This window comes from Brassica napus, chromosome C8 (genome assembly GCF_020379485.1).
Source record: "Brassica napus cultivar Da-Ae chromosome C8, Da-Ae, whole genome shotgun sequence".
Classification (NCBI taxonomy): domain Eukaryota; kingdom Viridiplantae; phylum Streptophyta; class Magnoliopsida; order Brassicales; family Brassicaceae; genus Brassica; species Brassica napus.
Genome location: NC_063451.1, coordinates 3,978,211 through 3,992,549, shown reverse-complemented (window position 1 = coordinate 3,992,549; position 14,339 = coordinate 3,978,211).

Sequence of the window (14,339 nt, the reverse complement as noted above, 5' to 3'; positions counted from 1 at the left end):
GACGAAGCAAATAAGGATTCATACCTGCTCGATCGCGGATTTCATCATCATCGCTGTCATGATTTGCGTCGTCTCTTAGGGTTTCGTCGTCACTCGATTCGTCACTTGTGGTTCTCATCGGGAATAATAATATAGTAAAATATACCATTCTGACTGGGCCTTCCTTTTCTTCATGTTTTAAAGTTCAAACTAATAATACAGTACTAGAGCGCAGGTATTAGTTTTTAAGTATTTATACATTGATATTTTCTTTTATGATTAGTGCTATTTATTTTAGATATGTCTCTATATAACTAATTGTATTCAAAAGATCCAGATCGAACCGGATCATATGATTATTTTTGGTTCAAATATTCAAATCATTTTTAAATACATTCGTTATTTGAATATTTTTAGTTTTCTGTACATCAGAACCAAATTCATACAGACCCGGGAGATCCAACTTGAAATTCACACATAAATTTATATCCAAACACGGCCTAATTTCAAAACCTAAAAAATCTATACCCGAAAAAACGACCCGTACCTAAATAGGTACCCGAATGTCTATGCCTAACAGATTCCGTAAACAAATAAATAAATATATATATATATATATATATATATATTTATTTATTTGTTTGGCTAAATTAAGTGAAATAGAAAAAAATTTATTTAGTAATATTTTTACAATATTAATAATGATCAATATATGAATATCAATTTGTTTAGATAAGTTTTGGAATTGTAATTAATTAATTTAAATTGATTTTAAATGCCGTGGTAGAATCTGTAAATAAAAATAAATACAAAAAGGAAGTACCTAAAAGGAAATTTCAATACCCAAAAAATCTATACCCGAAAGAAACAACCCGTACTTAAATGGGTACCTGAATGTCTATGCCTAACTGATTCCGTAAACAAATAAAAAATTATTTTAATGTGTTTGGCTAAATTAAATGAAACAGAAATTTTTTTATTTAGTAATATTTGTACAATATTAATAATGATCTATATATGAATATCAATTTGTTTAGATAATTTTTGGAATTGTAATTAATTAATTTAATTTGATTTTAAATGTAGTGGTAGAATCTGTAAATAAAAATAAATACAAAAAAAAATACCTAATTTATTATAAATGCAATAACTAAATGTGTAAATAAAAGAAAATACATATACCGCTATCCAAGTTTCCAAACAATTCTCATTTAGTATTTTTATCCATGTTTCCAAACAAACCTCCTTTTTAAACTGCAATTTATGTTTCCAAACAAACCTAATTTGTACTTCAATTTTAATAATATAGATTGATTTTAAATGTAGTGGTAAAATCTGTAAATAGAAAAAAATACAAAAAGAAGTACCTAATTTATTATAAATGCAATGACTAAATGTGTAAATAAAAGAAAATACATATACTGGTATCCAAGTTTCCAAATAATTCTCATTTAATATTATCATCCATGTTTCCAAACAAACCTCTTTTTTAAACTGCAATTCATGTTTCCAAACAAACCTAATTTGTACTTCAGTTTTAATAATATATATTAATTAATTTAATTTGATTTTAAATGTAGTGGTAGAATCTGTAAATAAAAATAAATACAAAAAGAAATACCTAATTTATTATAAATGCAATGACTAAATGTGTAAATAAAAGAAAATACATATACCGCTATCCAAGTTTCCAAACATTTCTCATTTAATATTTTTATCCATGTTTCCAAACAAACCTCCTTTTTAAACTGCAATTTATGTTTCCAAACAAACCTAATTTGTACTTCAATTTTAATAATATAGATTGATTTTAAATGTAGTGGTAGAATCTGTAAATAGAAAAAAAATACAAAAAGAAGTACCTAATTTATTATAAATGCAATGACTAAATGTGTAAATAAAAGAAAATACATATATTGGTATCCAAGTTTCCAAATAATTCTCATTTAATATTGTCATCCATGTTTCCAAACAAACCTCTTTTTTAAACTGCAATTTATGTTTCCAAACAAACCTAATTTGTACTTCAGTTTTAATAATATAGATATTAATTAATTTAATTTGATTTTAAATGTAGTGGTAGAATCTGTAAATAAAAATAAATACAAAAAGAAATACCTAATTTATTATAAATGCAATGACTAAATGTGTAAATAAAAGAAAATACATATACCGCTATCCAAGTTTCCAAACATTTCTCATTTAATATTTTTATCCATGTTTCCAAACAAACCTCCTTTTTAAACTGCAATTTATGTTTCCAAACAAACCTAATTTGTACTTCAATTTTAATAATATAGATTGATTTTAAATGTAGTGGTAGAATCTGTAAATAGAAAAAAAATACAAAAAGAAGTACCTAATTTATTATAAATGCAATGACTAAATGTGTAAATAAAAGAAAATACATATATTGGTATCCAAGTTTCCAAATAATTCTCATTTAATATTGTCATCCATGTTTCCAAACAAACCTCTTTTTTAAACTGCAATTTATGTTTCCAAACAAACCTAATTTGTACTTCAGTTTTAATAATATAGATATGGTTTTGTTTCAAAAAGAAATACAGTATATGTTTTATAAAATTATTAAAATAATAAAATTCGTAGTTAAACAAACGAATATCCTTACAAAATCACTATTTTAGAAAAATCCTTAATGTCTTTTAATTTTGGGAAATTAGGTCTAATACAAATTCTTCATGTGTCCTCTGTGAGGATCCTTCCGAATCAAGGGATCATCTGGTTTTTAAATGTCCATATTCTACTGAAATCTTGTCAATACTGATGGGAATGTTTCTGCAATCAAGTTTCACAACAAAGTAGCTGGAGTTATGATACAGATAAATAGAGAGAGGGAGTACGTGGCGGTAGCAGAGTGGATGGGGGAGTTGTGGTGTAACCAACACGTGGCTGTGTGTGATTGGAAGAGAAATTGGCCACGAGCTTAAAAGAAACTACATCGTCTTCTTCAATCATTATCGAAAAGATCACAAATGTTTGTTAGAGTTTCTTCTTCTTTTAGGGTTCTTTCTAAGAATCTTTCTGTAATTTTACTATTGGTTCAAACCTGTGGAAAAGATGGTTCTAGATCGGGATCTTTTGCAATTGAACTGCAGATAGGTGTTTTAGGAACGTCTATTCGGATTTATGTTGGTAATACAGATTCTTCTGTATCAAGTTAGTACTGGAGTTAGTCACAACAAAGTGATAAATCAATGATTTTTTTGTCTTCAAATTTCAGACATATATTAGCAAAGTCAAGAAGAGCTAATTTATATTAAACTTTATTGTTTCTTACAAACAAAACCACCATAAGTAGCTGGAACTACTGGGAATTATTTAAACACTTCTGTCTCCACATCTTTGAGGTAAGGTAAGGATAATGTAATCGTATGTTTGCTTCCTGTCTTCAGTTGTGTGTAGATATTAATCAAACCGAAACAATTTTCTGTTTGTTGGCCCAAAGTCAATTAGTGAACCAATTTTACCTATTTGATCTTTTATTCCTTGAGAGTTGTTTTGGTGTTTATCTCTACTTTGCTTCTCTTACGTGTACTAATCAAAGCTCATGATGGAGAAGGTTTGCTGCGAAAGAGAAGTCCGCGAGACTTTACTGCTATGAATCTATCCACCAGTGAAGAATCTGTTAAGAAGTCCCCAAACAACCAAAAGCACCAAACACGTTTTCCGTTCTTTCTATATTATATTGTATGTAAATGAAATTTAAATGTATTACAACTATAATACAAGAAGTTTCCTCAGTTCGTAGAGTCAATGAGACAAAGAATCTGTTAACCACTGAACATTATTGGGCAAAGACACTGCAAATTTCTCTTTAACGTGGAAAAGTGTTCATAGGCTTCTTCGTTTTTTTTTTTGTGTGACTAATGTTCAGTAAGCAAATGGACATGTAAACTGTTGTACAATGTAATGCAAGACTGTTGGGTTTCCCTCATTAGCCCAAGATTAATCACTAATTAATTTATAACCCAAAACCCCAAAAAGAAGAAAAATCTAGAAGAAGAAGAAGAGTGTAGATTAAGAAATGCGTAAAAAGTGTTTAGGATAAGATCAAAAAAAAGATCTAGAAGTAGCTTGTACATACCCCTCACTAGTATAAATAGGGGTGTTGAGTTCTCTTGTAATCATTAAGAATCAAGAAAAACAATAGAGAGAAAACATTTCAAAAAGAGTTCTGAGAGTCTCCAAGAAATCTCCAAATACAAAGCTTTAGAAGAAAATATCTTTCTAAAATACAAAAGCTATCCCAAACATAAACCGTCTACATTCCATCTCAACCTCTCCGAAGAGAACATTATCCGCTAACTTTCCCAACAGCTGGTATCAGAGTAAGGTTATCGTTATCTTTGAAGAAGTGAAGATGGAGACCACCGTTACCTTTGAAGGTAACATGTTCAAGCTCAGGAGGGAGAAATTCTCTTATTGGAAACCGATGATGGAAGATCACCTTTATTGCAAGATCTGCATGAGCCTATCATCATGAAGGATAAGCCGGAAAGAAAGGATGATAAAGCATTTGAGATTCTTAATAGAAAACCGGTTACCGTAATACGCAAGTATGTCGACCGATCTCTCTTTGAACATGTCTCTACCTACACAAATGCTTTTGAATTATGGACAAAACTTGAATCCATGATTCAAAATAAAACACCTTGCAACAAAGCTCTTATTGTTCGACGGCTGGTTAAGTTGGAGTACAAGGATGGCCAGAACATGATGGAGCACTTGAACAACTTCAAGGGGCTCATAAATCAACTAAACAAAGTTGATATGAAGGTTGAAGATGAAATGCAAGCCCTTTTAATCCTCAGTTCACTACCGGAGAGTTGGGACACACTAGTTGTCACTCTAAGCAATTCTGCACCGGAGGGAAAGCTTACCATGGACACCGTCACTGATAGCCTTCTAAACGGAGAAGTTTGCAGGAAGGAGCGAGGTTCGAGTTCTTATTTAGAAGCTAACACTGTTGATAGACGGGGTAGAGAAGACACTCGTGGTCACAACACAAGCAGAGGACGAGATCAATCTCGAGGAAGATCCAAGTCACGTCCAAGAGTTACCTGCTATTATTGTGGCAAGCCGGGTCACATGAAGTCGGAATGTCGGTTTTTCAAGAAAGACAAACAAGCTGGTAATATAAAACCAGGCCGGTTCAATCCTACAAAGAAGCATGAAGACAAGACTACAACCATTGTGGAAGACCAGAGCAAAGAATTATATCTCGTTGGAGAATGTAATCTTAGCTCTGATGAAAGCTCATGGATCGTTGATTCTGGTGCTTCTTTCCACGTTACCCCTCATGGAAGCTTCTTCACAACCTACCAAAGTGGTGACTTTGGTAATGTTCAAATGGGAAATCAAGGAAGAAGCAAGATCGTTGGAAAGGGGGATGTTATTCTTACATCAAACACATGATGTAAGATAGTTCTCAAAGATGTGAGGCATGTTCCCGACATTCGACTCAATCTCATATCAACCGGGAAGCTTAATGATGCCGGTTTCGATAGCCACTTTGGCAGCAGCAAATGGAAGCTAACTAAGGGGAGTTTGATCATGGCTCGAGGAAGAAAAGAAGGCTCTTTATATGTAACACAAGCCAAGCTTTGCAAGGAAGAAGTAAATGTCGCAAGTGACGACATGGATATATGGCACCGAAGACTCGGACATATGAGTGAGAAAGGTTTAAACATACTTTCTCGCAAGAAACTTCTTCCTGATATGAAAGGTCTTTCTCTCTCACCATGTCATGATTGCTTAGCTGGAAAACAACATAGAGTCACTTTCCGAAGATCGCATATGCTCCATGTCTGAGAAATCCACTGGAGGTGCATCATACTTTGTCACCTTTATTGATGACCATTCAAGGAAGGTATGGGTATACCTTTTGAAAACAAAAGATCAAGTTCTTGATTCTTTCAAGGAGTTTGTAGCCCAAGCAGAGCGAAGTACGGGTCAAAAACTCAAGTGTGTTCGATCTGAGATTGGTGGAGAGTATCGAAGTCCCTTTGAAGCGTTTTACAAAGCTCATGGAATCAGAATGGAGAAGAAACCACCAAAGACGCCACAACTGAACAGGCTAGCTGAAAGAATGAATCGAACGATCACAGAAAGAGTTCGGTGTATGCTCTCTCACGCTAAACTACCCAAGCCATTTTGGGGAGAAGCCATAAATAATGCAGTAGACGTCATAAATCTTACACCATCAGTTCCTTTGGAAGGCGATGTCCCAGAGGAAGTTTGCTCGGGTAAGAAGGTCTCTTACAACCATTTGAAGGTGTTCGGTTGCAGAGCGTTCGTTCATATCCAAGACTAAAGAGTGCATCTATCTTGGGTCACCAAGAGATGATTTTGGTTATCGGCTTTGGTATCCGGTTAATAGAAAAGTTATGCGGAGCAGAGGTGCTGTTTTCTTCGAAGATCAAACAATCGAAGACATCAACAAATCAAAGAAACCAAAGCTAAGGGTTGTAAGGAATGAAGATTCTCATAAGCCCCAAGATCATGAGCAAGTGATTGGAGATGATGGCTAAGGGGATCCCATCATGGATCCAAATGGTGATGAAAGTGAAGAAGAATATCAAGTGGAGCCAGAGGAAGAACATCAGCCACAAAGGTCTGGAAGAGAGACAAGACCATCTGTAAGATGCTATCGAGATGAGTATGTTAATCTTACAGATGAGGGGGAGTCTCAAAGCTATGAAGAGGCCATAGGAGACACTCATAAAGATGAGTGGGTTGAAGCTATGCAAGATGAAATGCAATACTTGCATGATAATCACACTTATGAGCTGGTGAAGCTACCAAAAGGAAAGAGAGCCTTGAAGAACAATTGGGTGTACATGTTGAAGTATGAGAACAGAAGCTTAAATCCAAGATACAAAGCCCAATTGGTTGTGAAAGGATTCAACCAGAAGAAAGGCATATATTTTGAAGAAATATTCTCTCTAGTGGTGAAGATGTCCTCTATCCAATGGTTCTTGGTCTAACAGCGGTTCTAGATTTGGAGATTGAACAACTCGATGTCAAGACGGCCTTTCTACATGGTGAACTCGAGGAGGAGATCTATATGGAGCAACCTGAAGGATTCAAGGTTCCAGGAAAAGAAGACTTGGTGTGCCGATTAAAGAAGAGTCTTTATGGCCTCAAGCAAGCCCCAAGACAATGGTACAAGAAGTTTGACTCCTTCATGGTGGATCATAACTTCTAGAAAATCAAGAATGATCATTGCGTTTTCATAAAAAGGTACGCAAGCTGCGACTTTCTCATATTATTGCTCTATGTTGATGATATGTTAATTGTGGGCCAAGATCGCAACAAGATAGCCGCCACACTGAAGAAAGATTTGGGAAGGTGTTTTGCGATGAAAGATTTGGGGCAAGCGAGACAGATTCTTGGAATGAAGATCACTCGGGATATACCAAAGAAGCTTTTATGGTTGTCCCAAGAATGATATATTGAAAGGGTGTTGGAGAAATTCAACATGCACAAAGCAAAGTCGGTGAACACTCCACTTGGTGGACATTTCAAGCTAAGTTCGAAGCAAAGTCCAACAAGTAAGAAGGAGAAAGAGGAAATGAAGACTACCCCATATGCATCAGCAGTGGGCAGTCTCATGTATGCCATGGTGTGCACCAGACCTGACATTGCCTATGTTGTAGGAGTTGTAAGTCGCTTTCTAGCGAATCCAGAAAAGGAGCATCAGAAAGCAGTTAATGGATCCTACGGTATCTACGAGGCACAATGAAGAAGTGTCTATGTTTTGGCAATGGAAAATTAGAGGTGAACGGTTATACCAATGCAGATTGGGCTGGAGATAAAGATTCAAGAAAATCTACATCAGGATTTGTGACTACTTTTGCAGGGGGGGCTGTTTCCTGGAAATCGAAGCTACAAAAGTGTGTTGCCCTATCCACCACGGAAGCGGAGTATATTGCATCAACATAAGCATTCAAGGAGATGTTATGGATGAAGAACTTCTTGCTTAAGTTGGGAGTGAAGCAAGAAAAGTACAACTTGTTATGTGACAACCAAAGTGATATTCACCTACCAAAGAATCCAACATTTCACTCTCGCTCGAAGCACATCGACATTCGGCATCATTGAATCCGAGAAGTTCTTCAAGAGAAGCTCATACATCTCAACAAGGTACACACCGACGAAAATTGCTCAGACTTTATGATCAAGGTATTATCGATCAAGAAGTTTGAAAATTGCTGCAGAGGCACGGGCATGGCGACGGTTTCGGGCTAAATCGGGAAGGGGGAGATTTGTGGGGTTTCCCTCATTAGCCCAAGATTAATCACTAATTAAGTTATAACCCAAAAGCCCAAGAAGAAGAAAAATCTAGAAAAAGAAGAAGAGCGTAGATTAAGAAGTGCGTAGAAAATGTTTAGGATAAGATCAAAAGAAAGATCTAGAAGTAGCTTGTACATATCTCTCACTAGTATAAATAGGGGTGTTTACTTCTCTTGTAATCATTAAGAATCAAGCAATAGAGAGAAAACATTTCAAAAAGAGTTCTAAGAGTCTCCAAAAAATCTCCAAATACAAAGCTTTGGTAGAAAATCTCTTTCTAAAATACGAAAGCTATCCCAAACATAAACCATCTACATTACATCTCATCCTCTCCGAAGAGAACATTATCCGCTAATTTTCCCAACAAAGAGTTATAAGAACGAAGTAAACAACAAAAGTTACCCATTCTGATTGGTCCCCAAATCTTTTGAAAGACGAACTTCATGCTTTTGGAGATATGTTTGAGTGAGGTTTATAACTTTGTAGTTGTAATATTTGAAGAGATTGGTAACGTAATGAGGGACATAAAGTTCTCTCTTCCTGGAACAAATATCCATTTGATTTATACATTAACTAGGGGTTGGCATTCTTTTGCTTCTCTTCTTCACAACAATAAGGGCTCTATGAGATATCATTCATCTTTTCATCTGTTTTGCTGGTATCCAGAACAAGAACCTTGCGTCTGTCTTTTCCGGAATATAGAAGGGGCGTTTGGACACTTGTGTGGTTCAAGATATGACAAGACATGACAAAAGTAAGCTCATTTACTCATTTATGTCTCAGTTTGTAGTCTGTCTAAACACGGATGTTATCAAAATAAAAGATACAAAGCAGTTAATTGATGAACATCTTAAACATAAAGCTCATCTACATAAACTAATTTTACTTGCGGTTCTCGTAAAACTTGGCTCTCTCTTCCAGAGCTCTATCCAACTCCTTAGAGTTAGACTTCAACCTATGCGAAGTTAAATTAAAAAAAAAAAGTACAGAAGATTCATAAGTTTCAGAACAAAAACAACATGAAAATATACAAAATTACATACCGTTAATGCAGTACGTAAGATATCTAAAAGATATCCATGTGAATCCATAGGAATATTTCACCACCTGAATCACACCAACAAGAATCAATTTACATTTTGCAAGTGCAGATGCAAACACAATTAAGTAATGCAGAAGATAAATCAAAAGACAAAATAGATACAAGCAACCAACTATTGATTTATTAGAAATCGCCTAAACAATCTATTACAATACTTGTTTATCAGCTTTACACGTCTAGTGCTAACATCCTAACAGCTTCTACTAAAAGACTCCTAATCTTCCCAAACTTGTCTCTCTGTCGTCAGTACTTCAGCATCTGCTTCAGCACGACCCAATAACCACCCTAAGAGATTTTTACCCTTCCTCTATAATAATGGCCAGTGTCTTATGGAATACACACGACTCCATAGCTTTTTTTATAGTGATCTCCACGTTCCTGAAACCCTAGTCTCCAAGGAACATGGATATGGACCACTTCCATATCAATAAGTACACTTTCTTTTTCTTGAAATGCATTTATTCCTCAAGGCATAAACTTGCTCCCCAGGTTTATCTCTTGCCTTTTCTCCACGGTATAAAATTGATCTCCAAGTCTACACGACTTCAGTTCAGCACCTTGCATCCACATGGTAACCCACCACTCCGCATGCCTCCTGGTTCATTCTCTGACACACACTGCATCAGCAACTACTTCAACGACTACGACAAGACATAAACCCTCAGTTTATCCTTCTCCATCTTAGCATATCTTGCATCCACATGGTAACCCACCACTCTGCATGCCTTATGTAGTAACGACTTATGAATCCAGCATCAGTGACTTCGTCGCCTAGTTAGTCACAGAAGACTATTGACATTTACAAGCTCCACTTGCATCTTCACATTCCACTAAGAAAAGATTCGATCTTAACAGAGGAAAAAATCTTATATCCTATGTTCTCTTATCAAGAGAAAAGTTTTAAAGACGAAGCAAATAAGGATTATGTCACATCTCGGCCCGCCGGTATGTGGATTTCCTTAGTTTTTCAATTAATTTGGACCAAAGCCCATATTTTTCCTTCTTTTAATTCAAGCCCGCGTAGTAAACCCTAGGGTTTCCTCTTCTTTTCTTATAAATAGAAGTCTCCTCCTTCTCTTCTCTTCCATTTAGAAATCAGAGCGAAGCCCTGCAGAGTTCCAGAGAGATTTGAAAACCCTAACCGTCAAGGTTTCTCCTTTTCTTTTCTCTCTCATTCTCTCTTGGCTGACCACTCTGTCTTCGCTGATGGTTGTTCTTTTCACGCGGGAGCCAAGCCGTCAGAGATCCCCGATGAACCGATCCAAGTCTGTATCTAGATCTCTTCTTGTGTTCTTTCTATATCTGGTTACCGTTGATGGTAAGAAAACCATTGTTGTCAATTTCTTCTTCTCCTTTTTATTCTTTCTCTTAGATCTCTCATCTTGGGTCTTTGGTGGTAGCACCTACCCGTTTCCTTGTAGATCTGGTTCGTGGAAAGCCGTAACCTTCAGATCTGCTTCTTCTCTCTTTTCCATACGCAGATCTAATACTAAAGGTGAGGACTGTTGTGATCTTTTCTTCCTTCTTTCAATTTCATTTCATAGTAGGAGTTTCTAGCTAAATCATTCATACCTATGTGTTATCTATAAGCATACACGTAGTTTTTTGATAACTGAACTATATCATATATATATCCCTATATATTGTATTGAAATGTGTGGACACATAGATCTATTCATAGGTTGCTAAATTGAATATGGTTGTATGGTGATTGAGACTTCTATGCTGGTGTTTGCATTGTGTGGGGAATAAGCCTGTGTAGGTAGTGTATATGGTATATGGAAGGTAATAAGGCCTATGTGAGCCGGTGTAACGTAGTGGAGGTTTGTATATCTCGAGCTTTGCATCGTTTCTTGTTGGATCATGTGGCAATCGCGTGAGTTGGCATGATTCATTATAACATTATCATGATGCTATGGAGGCAATGTTAGAAATCGGGATGCCGTGGAGGCAACGTTAGAAATATGGATGCCGTGGAGGCAACGTTAGAAATCGGGATGTCGTGGAGACAACGTTAGAAATCGGGATGTCGTGGAGACTAACATTTTTTATGTTATGGCACCGTTCACGTAGCACAGTGTGATGTCGTGGAGACAACTTGATGCGGCGTGAACGTGTGAATGTGGTGGCGGATCACGCGTGGACCGGTTTCGGAAACGTGATTGCGTGAAGTTGTTGAACTCACGGGTACCGACGGAGGTGGTGAGCTCTCACACGAAAACATGAGGAACACGGGTATTGATTTAGGTGGCGTGGTCTCATGTTGGCACCGTCGGGTTTATCCTCGTTTCTTGTTGTTTGATATTGCTTTACTGGATGTTCTAGGTAGAGCTTTTGTTATGTATGGTGAATGTCGGTTTATGATTTAGGGGCTCCTGGAGCTTTCCTCGCTGAGCTTTTGTCGAAATTCTCACCCCTCCTTCACTTTCCATTTCAGGTTCGGCTCATATTGGTGGGTTTTTGTCAAAGACGTCTTGGAATCCTAAAGACACATTGTTTCAGCCTTGTGGCTGGAGACAAGTGTCATGATAACACCGATCATTTCAGCTATGTTGGGTCGGGTGTCACAGATTCATACCTTCTCGATCACAGATTTCGTCATTAGCGCTGTCATGACTTGCGTGGTCTTTCTTAGGGTTCCGTCATTTCGTCTCTTGTGATTCTCTTCGGGAATAATAATACCATTCTGACTCGGCCTTCCTTTTCTTCATATTTTAAAAGCTCAAACAAATAATATATGGTTTATAAAACTATTAAACTAATAAATTCGTAATTAAGAAAAACAAACGAATAGTGTATCCTTAAAAATTCACTTGTTAAAAAAAAAATCCTTAATGTCTTTTAATTTTGGGAAATTAGGTTTAAGAACAAAAAAAACACAAATTCGGTAGTTACTCAAAACCACCGCCCTCTCTTCCACTTTCTTTTCCTATCTCTTTTTACATTTTGTCTACAAATCTAATTTTTATTTTTTGATTATTTGAAAATAAAGCCTCTTAGTTTTAACTTTAATAAAAACAATTTTAAGAAAAATTAACCTATATTTTAAGAAAACAATTATTTTAACAAAAATAATATTTTTCAAGAGAACAACACGAAATAATTTCTTCGCTATTTTTGTTTTCTTATAACGAATGAGATTAAAATTGTAGGAGCTAAAACCTCAGACAAATAATATATGATTTGCGTCGTCTTTCTTAGGGTTTCGTCGTCACTCGATTCGTCGTCTCTTGTGGTTCTCTTCGGCCTCGGCCTTCCTTTCCTTCATATTTTAAAAGCTCAAACAAATAATGTATGGTTTATAAAACTATTAAAATAATAAAATTCATAATTAAAAATCATAAAAGAATAGTATATCCTTACAAAAATTACTGTTTTAAAAAATCTTTAATATGTCTTTTAATTTTGGGAAATTAGGTCTAATTACAAAAAAAAAACACAAATTCAGTAACTGCCCAAAACTACATTTTTCTACTTTCTCTTATTATCTCTTTCTAGGACATTCTCTCAACAAATCTAATTTTTATTTTTTTTATTATTTGAAAAATAAGCCCTTTAATTTTAACTTTAATAAAAACAATTATTTTTTAAATCGCTTACTTTAGTGGCTAATTATGAAAATGAAACTATATTTTAAGAAAAAACATTTTAACAAAAGTAATATCTTTCAAGAGAACAACACAATAATTTCTTCACTATTTTTGTTTTATTGCAACGAAATGAGATTAAAATTGTAGGAGCTAAAAAAACATGTACACGGTGGAAGCACTGTAGTCTAGTGGTTAAGGTTTAAAGGCTTCTAAACCCAGGTCTGGAGTTCGAATCTCAGACTATGCAATTTATTGCAGATTACAGGAAATCCAGGTTTCAAGTACCGGAAAGAGCGATTTATTACTGAAGACTAGAGAAAAAAGGTTACAAGAGATCTTCAACATGGTGCAAATAAATCCAGTCAGACGTGGATCTTCATATGACGGCCAGGTGATGCAGTTAGGCGTAGATCCTCATAAGGCACGTAGTATTGTCGGTTGTTAAATCGTCTATGTAATCTTTATCATAATTGTAATGTCATAATAAATAAGCGTTAAAAAAAAATGTACATGTAATCAAAAATAAATCGTTGGAGGTTTTGTCGGTTGATACCAAATCGAACGTGTTCAACATCATCTTTCTTTGATCGGCTTCAAAGTTATCAAAATCCATATCAATATATGTAAGGGTTAGACATAAAACCCATCGAAGACGACATGCAAAACAAATCGGAAAACAAAAAAGTTAGATCCCTATAATTACGTTTTAGAAAAAAAATTGAGGTAATTTATTTATCAGTGGAAAAAGAAGGTAAACTACGAAATGATTTACCGTTTGATGTGAGGCTGAGTCTAATGTCGAAAATCTTCACCTCTCTCGAATCGCCATTTGAGAGATTTGTTTTTTTCAAAGAGAGAAGGTGTGTAACATTTACCGATATCTCTCGAAGATCTTCACCTCTCTCGAATCTTCACCTCTATCAATGATCTTTTGAACGAATTGGAAACACTCATTGAGAATCACATAGTGAAAATGACAACAATGAAAGATCAATCATAATGGAAGCAGAGCAATGATAAGTTTCGACCTGTTTTCAAGACGAAGCACACATGAGAATTGATTAGACAACATGAACAGCTAGTTCAATGGTCAAAAGAAGTATGGTTACAGCACAGTACTCCTAAGTTTGCTACTTTCATTGGATTACACATATCAAAACAATCAGGCGACTGGAGATAGAATGCTTAGCTGGAACACTAGTACAAATTCTTCATGTGTCCTCTGTCAGGGTCCCTTCGAATCAAGGGATCATCTGTTTTTCGAATGACCATATTCTACTGAAGTCTCCTCAATACTGATGTGAGTGTTTTTGTAATCAAGTTTCGCAACAAAGTAGCTGGAACTAATG